We start from the raw sequence: 13,205 nt of genomic DNA, 5'->3' as shown, positions 1-13,205 counted from the left end.
AAGATGCGAAATCCGCATATTCGTCTTTTATTATTGTTTTTAATTAAGCAGTCCAGTGTTAACTCTATTTCAAACCTTTTCTCCTCATTACAGACTATGCAGAAGGCTTCAATAGCGTTAACTTATTCCATCCATCTACTCACTGGACATCATCAGATGCCGCATGGTCATTCGTTTCCTTGGTGATGTTCCACACTAGTCCTTGCCAGGTGGTCCTGTTCTATGCTTTCTGGAGTCTTCAACTATCTGAAGATCAATCACTCCTGACACACCATCCTTCTATCCCATTGACAATCTATCCCCCCTTCCTCTTTTATCAGGGATTTTACATCCTGTCACTGTTCTCAGAAGTCTTACATCCTTTCAATACGACCAAAATATTTCAGCCTTCTTCTATTAATATCTTTAAGGAGCCTTAAAGTCCTGTCGATCTTTTCAAACACCCATCCATTTGACCGCTTTTCACTCTGATATCCTGAACAGCCTTCTGTAACACCACATCTCAAAAGCAACTGTCCTATCATATAAAATAAAAGATTAAAATATATAAAATAAATGAATATATATTACATTTTCTTTTAATAAAGTTCGTTACCGACTTGATATCTATCCTTCTTACAATAGTCTACAGGGTGGTTCAAAATTCCACGTACAAACTTTGAGGGGAAGTAGAGAACATCAAAATCAACCATATTCACATAGGAAAGCATGATCGGAAACTCCACCCGAAATTGATAGGCGGCGCTGTTCGCCAGCCCTCCAGGTCAGCAATTGGGGCTTTCTCATTCAAGCTCTCGACGTCGTACGAAGAACATGCGTCGTTCGACGACCGCTGAGATGGCAGACATGCACCTTGTTTACCATATTATGTATCCAACTACTATTGAACTGTTCAGTTACGCCTAATAAAGTTTTTTACACTACTTACTGCCTTGTGTTATTTCTGTATCTTTGTGTCCCTGTTAGTACCTTCCGGTCATTCTTTCCTATGTGAATATGGTTGATCTTGCTGTTCTCTACCTCCCCTCAAAGTTTGTACGTGGAATTTTGAACCACCCTGTATAGTTTTGAAACTAATATTGTTTTTCCACAATTAAATATGAAAATTTTATGTATTAAAGATTGAAAATTAACAGGTCAACTGCGAATAAAATACAGTCGAATGCATTTTGTGAAATGCAATATGGCTGCCAAAAATTACTTATGGCGTTTTTTTTTTTTTTTTTTTTTTTGTACTGGAGCAAGTTGCTACAGAAAGTTTAGCTATAAACAGTGCAAATTCTCCAATAGATTCTCCAATTCTCCATTTTTTTTAAAAAATAATAAATAATAATAATAATAATAAAATAATAAAAAAAAACTGAAAAATCAACAAATAAAAAAGGGCCTCATAATTACCAGAACTAAATGAAAAGTTATAGAATAATTCTCGGGAAGAAATCGACCTGTGTTATCGGAAGCACAAATGCATTGGCAACCTCCTATCTACGTCGATCACACGATGACCCAATGACCTTGATGGGATTAGTTCAAACCTGTTCAGTCGACAGAGTTTACAAATTTTTTCTTTCTGTAAAGTAACCGTGCCTTCAAACGGTGCCAAAGGGCTCGAAGTGTTGCAGATATTTCACCTTTGAAAGTCATATTTCCACTTCACTTATCGATAGAACTCGTAACTGCTATCTCTTGGCCATTCTCTCCGAAAAAATCCTTCAGTTTGTTTCAAATGAGAGATATAAAACTGAGTTTGAGCAAAAATTATTGGAACAAACTCAATTTTATTTGAAAAATAAAAAGGAAACGAACGTTATGCTGTCCTACAATTCTTTTGATAATTTAAGAAATTGAATATTCAGTAGCTTAAAATAATTGTTGCCGCCAGAGGACACTAGTGGTTATTCATGTAGATAGAGATTATTTCTCTTTTTAAACTTCATTAATGTCCGCTATCAGCCAGTAAGTTTCAATATCAGTAACAATTGATCGTAGTGGAAAGCAGCGCCCTCTGCCATATTTTCATCTTTCATAATTTCAGATAATTTGACCTATAATAGATAAGCCTAATGGGAAATAGCTTGCGATTTCAATTTAATATATTTTTTTAAAAATCGAATGTCTTTATTTCTTTATAAATATCTAATTAGATATTTGGGCAATTATAACGTTTTAATTTATTTCATGTTTATTTATTTTTTTATTTTTTGAAACGAAAACATTGTATTATTTCGAAATCTTTTTAGTAATTATTTTGTAAACATTTAAAGAATCGAGATTATTTTAAACATTGTTTTTATAAATTCTTTTACAATTATTTCCAAAAAAAAAAAATAATAATTTTTGCAAGACAAAAATTTCTAATTAACATGATTGCCCTCCTTTATTCATTATTCCAAAGTAGCTTTTAAAAACACTAAAAGATCTCGCGAAATGTTTTCAATTAAATTATGTAATTAAGTAGTCGTTTGTTTATAGCATCAGATCTCTTGGAAGGGTTGAAATTATTTGTGGAGCTACGCCTTGGCCGGAGTTGTAACCACATTGTTTTGTTACGACGTCTTAATTGAGTGATTTGTCATGCGTGTATAATGAACTGCTTAAGGCTAGACAGCCTTCGTAATCTAAGTTTTTATAAATTATTCTTTCTGAGCATTGCAAGCTTACTGTTTAATTGCTTTTGTTTGCACACAAACATAGGAAAAAAAAAAAGAAAGAAAGAAAAAAGAAATCACCTCACCGGTAGTTAATAATGCTGTGTAATCAGAACCGTCAATCAATATATTAGCGCAGTTGTTCTTCTGGTGACCATGGTAACGATAATATTAGGAATAATGTGTGCAAGATTCCACATTTCTTGTATTTATCGGGTTTTTTATTAAATTTTTTAATAGGACGTAATAGATTAAAGGCGCCTCCGTAGCTCAGTCGATATAGACGAAGCCCTTTGGTCGGAAAGACCTGGGTTCGATTCACGTCCATGACGGGAGGAACCTTTATATGGTCTCTTTCAACTAAAGGTGAATTAGCCGGTCTTATACGGTAGGGGGGGGGGGTAACCAGGAAACTCGGGTTTTTTCGTCCACCCAGAACAGGCTAACCGTCCCCGTGAACACACATGGATTACAAGCATGAATATCCCACCCATATGCCGGTCCCGAGCCAGGATAAAATTGGGGGATTGGGGAAAGCAGTGGTGAACTACCCTGTAAAAAATACCACCAGGAACAGCTTGTGGGCAATGCTTACAACTCTCAATCCACCAACTACAACGAACCGCAACTACCGTCATCATCTATACCAACGCCATCTACCGTCCATCATCGTATTCGAGACATAAGTTGGACTGAGCAGTAGAATTAGAAGTAGGAAGCTCGCATGATTATTTCACATTCATAGGTACACTGTCAGTCACAATATTTGCTTTAAAGCTCCAAGTACTTGAATCACACACTTTTTATCACTTTAAGTATTTGCAGAACATGAGAAAATGTGAAATATATTGCTTGCTCGCTTGTTTATCCGTTTTCCAACTCAATTCAAGCTAGCTCCTTTATATTGAATTCCTAGTATTTCCTTTTCTGTCACAATATTTACTGTCTTGACTACGAAGCATAATAGCCACGTGTAGAGTCTGATAGGGAACAAACTTTGTTCCGCTCACTACAGCAGAAGCGAAGATACGAATAAGTTGTCAACTCGAGCGAGAAGGTTGGCGAAAATAAAATCGCATGAATTGTAAACAAGTTGTAGACTGTGTCTAAATTATGGACTATTTGCGTCTGATTCTGAAAGAGTTAAAAAAATAAAGATAAGTCAAAGTAAAGTGAAATAAGTGTTCAGCACAGAAAATTGATTACATGAACAAACTTTAAATGGAATTTAATTTGACTAACAAATAACTCAGAATTTGTCTGTAAGTCTGTTTCTGTGATGGTGTGACGCTACCTCCCCACTTATTCGAGCCCTTAAGCGGCTTGAAAATTTCCGCGTTTGATCTCTAGAGTAGATTTCTGGTCGTAGAAATAATGAGGAATATAAATGAAATAATGTAGAAATACTCAAACCGATTTTTTTTAAAAAAAATCCTTAGCAGTCCACCGTAGTGAAGTAAGGCAGTTTGCAGCCTTTTGTAGGTAGGAGACAAAAAAAAAAAAAGAAAAAAAAAAAATATATATATATATATATATATAAGGGATTTGTTGTTGTTGTTGCTGGAAACGTATAGCTATCGTATTTTAATGGATTGCCAAGTCTTCATAGTACAGTGAGAAAAACGATACTAAATCCTTTAATTAAAGATTGCCAGCATATTCTGGCAACCATATACCCTCACATATTATTATAAGCAAATTTAAAAGGAATTTTGGACAAATTTTATTGATTTAAGTTCTGTGTAGAACAAATGGGAATAACAGATAGCGATGCAACTTTTATCCGAGGTGCCTATACGGCTTTTTCCACAGCTTACACTAAAATAAATAAAATGCCATAAAAAAAAATAATTAAATAAATAATAATTCCAGGATCAGAGTTGCTTCACCTCATAAGTGTGCAAAATACATAGACGATATACACACGTAAAGTCATATAATTCTTCGCGCAAGCGCAGAGACTATGATTTTATTTTCATGTAATTCTCTCTCTGATGAAACAGAGCGAACTGCTTTACTATTGGTTGGCTGGGTGACCAACCAATAGTAAAGAGAGAGATGGAATTGTGAGAAAAGTTACCTTAGCATCTACTATAAAAGGCCTAGAAAAATAATTCATTTTTCTTGTTTTTCCTACTGTCCCTCGGCGTATCATTTTTTGAGAATCCGGTACTTAACTTGATTGAATAGGTCATAGAGATCTTTAATTGAAATTTTCTGAAGGACTTAAGAAACTTTATTGCACATCCGTTGTTAAAGGCATTGCCATAATTAGAAAAAGCTAAATTAACTAACTGCTTATGATCATAATCATTTAAATTGATTTTATTTAAAAATGTTTAATAATCTTAACACTTTATAATACATTTATTTATAATACTTTTTTTTTGCAATTTTAATGAATAGCCCCCAGTGGTGGCTCGTGGCTTGAAATCGTGGGGGTGCTGCAACTTTCGAAATATACATACACACTGTAAGTACAGTGTATGCGTGTTTGGATAAAATATCAAAATTATGGTAAAAATTTTAAAAAAAATTAAACATGAAAAAATATTGTTTATTATCGATAAAATCATACAGTTTGGTATAATTCAAAATTACTTAAAAATAAAATCCATTATCATAACCCCAATAATGTTCCAAAATAAAAACTATAACAAATGTTATGTCTTTAATTGTAATGTCCAAATATTTAAAGAGACGGAGTAAACACGATGAGCACTACGAACACTCTACTACTGGCGCAAACTGCATATAAACAACAGTGGAACTTCGCGACGGACAGTGCCGCATTACGCTAATAGCTCGCATCTCACTATAACCTGCACATGCTTGCGCGCGTAGCAATATGACACTGTGGTAAACACAGTGCCACTAGCGTCCTACGCCCTCCTAAGTGCTACAAGATGGATTTTTTTATTATATTTTATACAAAATAAGAGAATTGTATGGGATTGTTGATGATAAAATTAAATATTACAAGCAAATATAAATAAATTAATAAATATATTTATATAGCCAGCAAAGGTTGGTCAATTGGTAGAGCCTCTGCTACTAATGGCTCACAAAAAGTTAAGCAAGTTTGAGCGCGGTTAGTAGTTGGAAGGTTTCAATCGTTCGATACTGTTGGCACACTCTCCCCTCGATGAGTCTTTGGACTCCCTGGAGGTGTCACATAATAATATCGAGAAAAATTGGGGGCGCTGCAGTTCCGCAGTGCCTATGCACGAGCCGCCCCTGTTAGCCCCTTTATGTATACAATAACCCATTTTTCGTGGGAAGTCATTGTGAGATTTCTTCCGTCTATTCTTTTAACATTATACGATGACTTTAGTTTAGCAGGAATTCATTAATTACTCTATTTTTCTGTTAGATATTGATGAAAGTATATTTACAGTATTTTTATACAGTAGACAAATGTCCTTATTTCATCGTCACCACTATTGACAATCGTATCCATATTTATATAACACTTCAACCATCCATCGATTGTCACACACAGAATTTTTTTTAAACTCAAAAACCGTGACAGATAAATGCGACCATTGCAAGACTAGCATAACGTGATCAGCATGTCATAAGGGAGATCCTGCGAGAGACCGCTCTAAGCATCTTTGCACTCCAAAGGTATCGCATTCTCAGTTGAGATCAGCACAGCTCACAATCACCTTTCGAACAAATGGCTACGGCGGTACATGCCCTTAGTTAATTAGGTGTGCCGATACAAATGACGCATCCATGGAGACCGTGCTCCTTCAGGCAGCAACACGTAAGTGGGTGGTCAAAGAGATGCAAATTTCGCATTCGTCTCCTTATAGATGGCGCTATCATAGCGGAACGTGTGATTCAAGTAGCAAATAGATTCCTACTGCAAATAGTGAATTTAAAAAAAAAAAAAAATTCTCGCGTTGACGGGAGGAATTAAAGTGATTTTCATATTTTTCACATTTGAAGACATTTTCCAAGAAGTTTTATGCAAATCAGCAAGCCCCCATATCCGTGGATTACTCCGCTAGAACTATTAAGGAACAGTTATAGTATGAGAAAAGTCGACTGCTTCCATCTTAATTTCTTTGCCGTGTCGGTCTTTCAGTCATACCCCACCCCTTAACGTCATTTAACAATGCTTTCCCACCCTGTTCACCCCCCTTCCTCACCTCCCCCCGCAACTCGACAGCAGAATCTTAAATGGGCGATCATTCTCTGGCATTACAAAACTCCAAGTTTCACAATGGTGGCGATCCTTTCACAGCTATTATGGAGTGCTTTATTTCTTAACTGTGTGTGTGTGTGTGTGTGTGTGCACGTGCACGTGTGCGCGTATGTCCTTATCGACTACGTCAAGAGAGAGAGAGAAAGAGAGAGAGCCTCCGGTCTAATCTTTTTTGAGCCCTGTAATCTCTCCAGCCAAGCTAACAAAAATGGGTAAACGACTTAGGGGATATTTTATTTGGGAACATACACAATTTTGGTTTTTATACCCTCGTGCACAGATATAACCATATATTATGGAGAGGAGAGGTAATAAAATTTCTTTAACCTTTCAAAAAAGTCTCCTTAAACGAAGTAAAGTGGGGCATTCACTCCTAGTAGAGAGCTTTACTGTACGGCCACACGGCACAATAACTAAACAGGTAAAAAAAAAATTTTTTTTTTCGATATACTATGAAATGGAAAAAGTTTTATCAAACTAAATAAGTCTTTTACCTCTTTATATTAGCTAGTTTAGGTGTTTTTAGACATCTCCAAGATTTACCACACTTAAAAAAAAAAAAATCCCGAAATCAATATCTTGTTCTCCAATGAAAATTCCAACCTCAATTTTCTTACCCTTGTTTTTTGTCTCGTCATGTCCTACTATAATCGTTTATCTTATCTCTTTGAAAACTGGATTATCCGATTTATCTTCTTTCTATATCTTCTATTCCACCCCTTAAAATACAAGAAATGCGGGTATATGAAAGTGGAAGTGAATTATCGCAATAAATTTTAATATAAAAGCAAAACAATCAGTAACTGTTATAATAAATTAACAGAAATTCTGTTATATGGAAAGCAGACGATCAACTTCACTTAATTTGGCATCGTGCCAAAACATTGTTAAAATTATTATTCTTCAAATGCCAATTATCCATTGTTGCGTATATGAATTTGATTAATTGCAGTGACCATATACTTGATAAAATCGAAACGTACTATCAAGGCCATAATATCAAATTTAGGCAGACACTGCCTATTTTTTCGATTGTTTCATGAATCGATTAAGATAGTTGCGCACATTCTTTTCAAAAACAATATTCCATATGCGGAAAAACATTCGATAATTCATCGTCTGCTGAAACAATTGAGTCAACAGGTAACCTGCGTCAGTCGACTGATGAAATAAATTTATTTTTAGGCCTTTGATTATCAAACTAGTAGAAAAAAAAAACAAAAAGATAATTAAACTTCAAGCTATCTTCCTCATTTATTCTTTTCATTACTAAAATAGCATTCAGGGAAACTCGATGAAAACCAGTAAACCTAACAGATTAAAAACCTTGAATAAAAGTAAATATTTGTTGATCACCAGAAAAATTATTTCTGCCTTGCGTATCATTTTTAACTCTCTCTCTCTCTCTCCCTCTCTCTCTTTCTCAAATAGCTTATAAAGAACGATGATACTGCGTTATATGTTAGCCTTTTAAATCCCATTTTTCTAACGAAAATTCTAATTAAGATCCTTGCTAAGAAAGCTAATTAACCATTCTCTCTTTAACCGCTTACTTGAGAGTAGCGCTGGCTTTGTGGCCTGTAATTAATTACATATACCAGAAAGTGGAAAAATCCTGCTTACTTTTCTATGTTAACGCCACTGTCATTGATTCTATCCCTTCGTATCTTTGTCCGAAAACTAAAAATTAGCTTTAGCCGAACAAAGAGAATGACTCTCCACTGAGTACCCTCCGTGGTCTGTGATACATAATAAAGTACTTGCCGACAGCTGGTCTCAGAAAGCTTCACAGAGCTACAATTAGAAAACCATTAAATTCGGTCTGTGTTGACTCACACTCGTACAATTTATTCTGTACTTTTAAGCTCATCTACATCTCTTTGCTTAATTTTTTTTCTTCGCTGAGCTCATAATTTTAGGATGGCAAAGGGCATAATTATCTAACCGTATCCTTGAGTTTGGAACGAATTTTTGTGTTTGTAGTGGATACGTTTATATACTGGTTTATTTTTCTAACTTGCAATGTACTCCTTTATAGTTTATTCTCTAAAGTTTGGAGAAATTTACATTTTATTCGATTTCTCTTGACTCGTGACTTTGCGCGTGTTTCTTTGTTGAAATCTACCGAATACACGAGATGAAACCTAATAATTCACGCAACTGTTGCAGACATATAGGCGCCATATAGCTTTGCTATTATTTCCAGTACAATACAGAAAACCTTTGTTAGATCATTTTTTTCATAGTTATTATTTAAATATAGAGATCATAAACTTATCAAAATACGTTAAAATGGAAAATATTATGCATTCATTATACTTTATAGCCAAATATAAAAATAAATTGAAAAGTTTCGAAATTTCCTGAAAAGGCGAATGAGCATAGTCCGGGACTTTTAAGTAGTACAAACAAAGCTAACTCCGATGCCGAAGGTTATATGCTCATAAGCTTATAAATTTCAATTTTTTTCAATTTATTTCAAATTTTATCTATAAAATATGGATGGATCTATACTATCCTCCATTTTAGCGTCTTATTTGTGCCAAATTGAAGCATTTCGACTCTATATTTTAGTATTATCAAAGTGCATTTTATATGTTTGTAACTGACAGTGTTACAGTTAAAGTTATTTATGTTGAGGGTGGTTGAAGGTTTGTTATTCCAGTCATTTTTCTTCTTCTTGACTGTTTCCCGATTAAGAAATAATCCACAAATCTGTAGAAGTCTTTATCTTACCTAAAGGTTCCGAAATAATGCAACAGCAGATAATATCAGTGAGTCATAAATGTCCTCCTCTAAAATCCCAATAGGATAAATAAAATATTCGATTGTAATCTTTTCTCTTTTTTTATCTTTTCTTCTTCTTTTTCTAAGAAACGGACCACGATTGCTGTAAGCATATCTCTAGAGAATCCTACCATTCTAGTCAGTGCTGGAGGGAAGATAGCGTTGCTTAGTTTTCTAAAGTAAATCTCGTGGAAAGTACCCTCGGGAGACATCTGTTAAAATAAGTCTGCATCTTCCTTGCACCATTCGCGTTTTCTTAAGGTGCTGTGCATAGTTTTCGGGAAAAATCTTGAATGCTAAATGAAGTGTCCAGAGAAAGCCACCTTTGAAATTTAAACTGGACACCGTAGACTTGACCCTATTGTTATAGGGACCGGAATAAAAGGGAAGATATAGGGTTATGTGGCATCTGCATTACCTGATGCAAAACACTTGGATTTCAACATATCGAGTATTGCCAGCTCCGATTCTTTCCGTGTGTCTGGAGAGAAGATTAAAATACGATATGGTCCCGATGGTCCCCTATATGAGACACTTCCCCCTCAGTTTTCTCCGAGGAAGAATAAATTCTCTCATTTTTATATAAACACAAAGAGAGTTTATTTGGTGCAAGTGAGTGCTTTAAACCTGGACGGTATATTCTCTCTCTCTCTCTCTTTATATATATATATATATATATATATATGTGTGTGTGTGTGTGTGTGTGTGTGTGTGTGTGTGTGTGTGTGTGTGTGTGTGTGTGTGTGTGTGTTAAAGATACCAAGCAATTTTAAACCTGGTTTTACTCCATTTCCCAAGTAAGCAAACAGACAAACAAGTCAAGTTTGCTCCTGCAAGTGTTGCAAGTCTAGCTGACCCTGCACATAGTGCAAGACCAAGGGAACTCATGGTAAAAGTACACTTGCATGCGCAAACTTAACTTGTTTGTCTGTTTGCTTATTGGGAAATGGAGTAAAACCAGGTTTAAAATTGCTTGGTATCTTTAACATTTATTATACCCTAGGTAAAATACTTTCCACACACACACACACACACACATTTGTCCTCATCAGCTGCGCAGAGCTATTGTAGATATCCCGAAGTGTAACCCGGTATCTGTTGGTATTTCTATTGGAGGATATCTCAAAGACAATTTTTAACAACAGCTTCCGTTTCTAGTGTACACTTAGCGATACTGCCAGATAATAAGTGCTTAAGAAGGGATTTCTTTTTTTTTGGGGGGGGGGAATATTTCTACTTTCAACGAAGACGTTTTAGCCGCACTGTCGATGGCGACTCAATCTTTGTCACTGGTAGAATGTCGCACATGAAATTCATTTTGCTAGTGATGAAGAGGGTGTTGCCTTCGAAAAATGTCGTCTTAAGGTTTACGTCAGAAGTACCAACAATCGTTGATCACCAGTTTGCTGGAGGATATTTTTGGGGGTTGGTGGGAAGTACAAGCACGCACAACAAATACAAAGTTGTTCTAAATATTTCATTAATTTATTTTAATCGAGTGATTTCTGTTGCTTATCTCCCATTTTTCCACTTCTTCTTTCTGAATATTTTTTTTCTTTGCCTCCCATCATCCTTTCAGAAGACGAGGGAACTTCTAGGGAGACTATCCATCATTTACAGTCCTGATGGGGTCATTCTTCTTTATTAGCTTCTGTCATTGAATGAACGGGGAGGGATGGAAGCTCTATCGTAATGCCACTTGTGTGCACGAAAAGAAGTTCAGATCATCAATGTCTACATTTTCTTTCTTTTGCCCTTCCAGCCATCTTCCTGTGGTTGCACACGAAATCCCCAAGGACGTAACTCAAAATGTCAAGAGTAGTTTACTAAGGAAATTCTATTAATCTCTATAACAGGTCAGAAATAACTGACAGTCCATTGCGAACAGGTAGATCAGCAGAAGCTTCGATAAACAGATTGCGCAAGCACATTCTTGATAAGTTGACATTTGAAGTTAGAATGAGCGAAGCTGTAAGTTACACATTTTGTCAAAAACAGATAAGCCAACTCCTGTTTGGTTTAATTGTTATTAAATATTTTCGTTAGATGAAATTTACAAATTTATCAATAAATTTTTTTATTTATGTGCACGTGGTTAGAATCGAATTGTAGATTAGGAAATGTAATTGAATGGCAACAATGTTTATATGACGTAACAATGCGAATGCTCACGTGTTCAACTATGATCTGATAACAAAGCATGCAATAATGGATAACTCGCAACAATGGCTACCAAAGCAAACGATCAACAATGCTATCCAGCAATCAACTAAATATTTATTCTTCAAAATATCAAAATATTTTGAACAGTTTAAAATGTTCATATTTTTAAAGTGAGCATAATTTAAGCGCATTTTATAATTCTTTTTTTTTTTCTGAAATAGTCAATCTTTACGCAGATCGAAATACATAACTACTGTTGAAATAAATTGGCATTTATTTCAAACAGTACTGAAAGACATTTATCCATTTCTCTAAATTTAACCGAATTTCAAAATCCTGTCAGCAGACAGATAAAAAATTCATCGTAGTCGCTTTCATAAGCTTCTCTTACGACATCTTGTCACCATCCCAAACTCTTATTTATTGTTTTCTAAGTCCGCCGAGACTTCAGTGTGCCGTAAACAATACGACATTAATTTTTAATTTCAATTCGTTACTCTTCCAATAGACTTTCGAATGGAAGAAGAGGGAGGGGGGGGGGGGAAGGGAATGAATGACGAGAGCTTATTGATGACGTCTGCGGCGTCCGCTGGTAATACGTTCGCTTTCTGACCTCTCGGTACCGTAGTTCTAAGTTGCCTTGGTCGCAAGCGGGTGGGGGATTAGGTTGCGGTCGAAGTGGACAGCTTGATGACACCAAGTAAATGCAGAGAGCGGTTATTAAAAGGGGAAATCTTGTATCCTGACATACTTAGACTGCGGCCGTCATCTCGGACTACGGTGATTGACCACACTAGGCACGAGACAAAGGGTGACACAAAAAAGGCGTCCGCAAGAAAACAAGAAAACGAATGAAGAATAACCTATCGAACCCACTGAAACTATCCTTCTCTCTCTCGGTTCCCTTTTCGTTTTTTTTTTTTTTTTTTTTTTTTTTTGGCAAATGGCCAAACTCATCCTGTTGTTTGTGGCCTTCCTCAGCAAAAGAGATAAATTAGAATCCTACTTTTCCTCTTTTTTTTATTATTTTTTTCTTTCTTTCTTTCTTTCCGGCCAGTATCGAGTGCGTGTATAGATCATTAAGGTCACCAAGAATGCAAAGTGAGACTATTGGTTCAAAGTTTCCAATAATATAACAACGCATCATAACTTCCAAACACGTCAAACTCTTCCACACGAATAGTTCACTATAGAGAGTTTCTGATCGAAGGGATCTTAATTAGAGAGAGAGAGAGAGAGAGAGTTTAGAAAAATGTTAGACCTAAAAAACAAACAAAAGAACAGAAAATAACAAAAAGAGAAAAAAAAACAGGGTGAAAAAGATGCAGGAAAAAACTCTAGAAATAGAGACAAAGAACAAGGAAATAAAACATTAAAAGAAATAAAGATTAATG

The 13,205-nt window shown here is 35.4% G+C and overlaps 1 protein-coding gene across 1 annotated transcript in view; it reads left to right on the top strand.

Annotated features, from left to right (window-relative positions):
- The window catches only part of LOC150103199 (protein tolkin-like), a 159,963-nt gene that overhangs the window by 75,046 nt on the left and 71,712 nt on the right, over positions 1 to 13,205 (top strand). The gene's annotated exons all lie outside the window — the stretch shown is intronic.

Source organism: Typopeltis vanoorti, chromosome 9 (genome assembly GCF_054136105.1).
Source record: "Typopeltis vanoorti isolate ZY-2024b chromosome 9, IOZ_Tvanoo_1.0, whole genome shotgun sequence".
Taxonomy (NCBI): domain Eukaryota; kingdom Metazoa; phylum Arthropoda; class Arachnida; order Uropygi; family Thelyphonidae; genus Typopeltis; species Typopeltis vanoorti.
Note: the sequence above shows the minus strand (reverse complement) of the source record. Positions and strands in the feature narration are given on the sequence as shown.